This window comes from Arachis stenosperma, chromosome 9 (assembly GCF_014773155.1).
Source record: "Arachis stenosperma cultivar V10309 chromosome 9, arast.V10309.gnm1.PFL2, whole genome shotgun sequence".
Lineage (NCBI taxonomy): Eukaryota > Viridiplantae > Streptophyta > Magnoliopsida > Fabales > Fabaceae > Arachis > Arachis stenosperma.
The window spans coordinates 8072180-8075290 of NC_080385.1; positions in this window are offsets into that span (position 1 = coordinate 8072180).

Consider the following 3111-nt stretch of genomic DNA (forward strand, 5'->3'; position numbering starts at 1 on the left):
CAAAATCTCTTTGACCCATCTCTGACCGTTTTGTTAGTTATTCATTTTTTGAAAACCAAATCTCAAAGATGTCCTATCATATCTAGTTGAAAAAGGGATTATGTCAAATCAAATCCTACCTTTTCAACTAATCCCTTGATTCAAGGAACTCTCTTTTCAAATTTTTTGGGAAACCGCCCTGGTTAATAACCGCACATAATGATCATTAACCACTCCCATCATCTCTCTCCAATCAACATTTAATGCTCCCTTAACCTCTCTCCACTCTTCACCTTCGGCCAACCTTTCTTCTTCAACCCCCCATTATCTCACTCCATAATGAAAAAGAAAACTGCTTCAAGAAAGAGTGGAAGAATCAATCTCTCTCAAAAACCGTTCACTCCACAAACACACACTCATATTCACATTCACTCTACATCTTCTTCCTCTCCCTCTCAATCTGTCAAGCAAACTCCAACCATGAGAAAGAAGATTGCTCACAAGAGTTCTGGCCGTGGCAAAAACAAGGAGCCCAGTGTTGATGAAGAGTCGTCTCAGACCTCACCCGTTCCTTCTCCACCGCCGCGATCACCAAAGAAGGCAACCCCACTGGTGCGCGAAATTGTGAACAATAATTTTCACAACTCTCATAATCCCTGGTCATGAACTCCAAAAACTTGGTGGTTCAATTCCATGGCATTACACAACTTCGCACAACTAACCAGCAAGTGCACTGGGTCGTCCAAGTAATACCTTACGTGAGTAAGGGTCGATCCCACGGAGATTGTTAGCATTGAAGCAAGCTATGGTCATCTTGTAAATCTTAGTCAGGCAAACTCAAATGTATATGATGATGAACGAAAATAATATAAAAGATAAAGATAGTGATACTTATGTATATCATTGGTGTAAGAGCTTCAGACAAGCGTATGAAGATGCCTTCCCTTCCGTCTCTCTGCTTTCCTACTGCCTTCATCCAATCCTTCTTACTCCTTTCCATGGCAAGCTTGTGTAGGGTTTCACCATTGTCAGTGGCTACCTCCCATCCTCTCAGTGAAAGCGATTGCATATGTCCTGTCACGGCATAGCGGAATTCAGCTGTCGGTTCTCGGTCAGGCCGGAATAATATCCATTGATACTTTTGCGTCTGTCACTAACGCCCTAGCCTGCTAGGAGTTTGAAGCACGTCACAGTCATTCAGTCATTGAATCCTACTCAGAATACCACAGACAAGGTTAGACCTTCCGGATTCTCTTGAATGCTGCCATCAGTTCTTGCCTATACCACGAAGACTCTGATCTCACGGAATGGTTGGCTCGTTTGTCAGGCGAGCACTCGGTTGTCAGGCGATCAACCATGCATCGTGCAATCAGGAATCCAAGAGATATTCACTAAGCCTCAGATGCTTGTAGAACAAGAATGGTTGTCAGTCACCTTGTTCATGAGTGAGAATGGTGATGGGCGTCAATAATCACCTTCATCAAGTTGAAGAACAGTGATATCTTGGACAAAGAACAAGTGGAATTGAATGGAAGAACAATAGTAATTGCATTAATACTCGAGGTACAGCAGAGCTCCACACCTTAATCTATGGTGTGTAGAAACTCCACCGTTGAAAATACATAAGAACAAGGTCTAGGCATGGCCGAATGGCCAGCCTCCCAAAGGTCTAAGATAGCATAAAACAAGATAGCTACCAAAAGTCTCTTTTTTTTTACAATAGTAAAAGGTCCTACTTATAGAAAACTAGTACATAGATGAGTAAATGACATAAAATCCACTTCCGGGCCCACTTGGTGTGTGCTTGGGCTGAGCAATGAAGCTTTTTCGTGTAGAGACTCTCCTTGGAGTTAAACGCCAGCTTTAGTGCCAGTTTGGGCGTTTAACTCCCAATTAGGTGCCAGTTCCGGCGTTTAACGCTGGAATTTCTTGAGGTGACTTTGAACGCCGGTTTGGGCCATCAAATCTTGGGCAAAGTATGGACTATTATATATGCTGGAAAGCCCAGGATGTCTACTTTCCAACGCCGTTGAGAGCACGCCAATTGGGCTTCTGTAGCTCCAGAAAATCCACTTAGAGTGCAGGGAGGTCAGAATCCAACAGCATCTGCAGTCCTTTTGAGTCTCTGGATCAGATTTTTGCTCAGGTCCCTCAATTTCAGCCAGAAAATACCTGAAATCACAGAAAAACACACAAACTCATAGTAAAGTCCAGAAAAGTGAATTTTAACTAAAAACTAATAAAAATACTAAAAACTAACTAGATCATACTAAAATATACTAAAAACAATGCCAAAAAGCATACAAATTATCCGCTCATCACAACACCAACTTAAACTGTTGCTTGTCCCCAAGCAACTGAAGATCAAATAAGATAAAAAGAAGAGAATATGCAATGAACTCCAAAAACATCTATGAAGATCAGTATTAATTAGATGAGCGGGGCTTTTATCTTTTTGCCTCTGAATAGTTTTGGCATCTCACTCTATCCCTTGTAATTCAGAATGATTGGCTTCTTTAGGAACTCAGAATCCAGATAGTGTTAATGATTCTCCTAGTAAAGTATGATGATTCTTGAACATAGCTATTTCTTGAGTCTTGGCCGTGACCCAAAGCACTCTGTCTTCCAGTATTACCACCGGATACATACATGCCACAGACACATAATTGGGTGAACCTTTTCAGATTGTGACTCAGCTTAGCTAAAGTCCCCAATTAGAGGTGTCCAGGGTTCTTAAGCACACTCTTATTTGCCTTGGATCACAACTTTATTTCTTTCTTTTTCTTTCTTTTTTTTTTCGTTTGCTTTTTCTCTTTTTTTTTTTTCTGCTTTTTCTTGCTTCAAGAATCATTTTTAATGATTTTTCAGATCCTCAGTAACATGTCTCCTTTTTCATCATTCTTTCAAGAGCCAACATTCATGAACCACAAGTTCAAAAGACATATGCACTGTTCAAGCATACATTCAGAGAACAAAAGTGTTGCCACCACATCAAAATAATTAAACTATTATAAAATTCAGAATTCATGCAATTCTTTCCTTTTCAATTAAGCACGTTTTTATTCAAGAAAGGTGATGGATTCATAGGACATTCATAACTTTAAGGCATAGACACTAAGACACTAATGATCA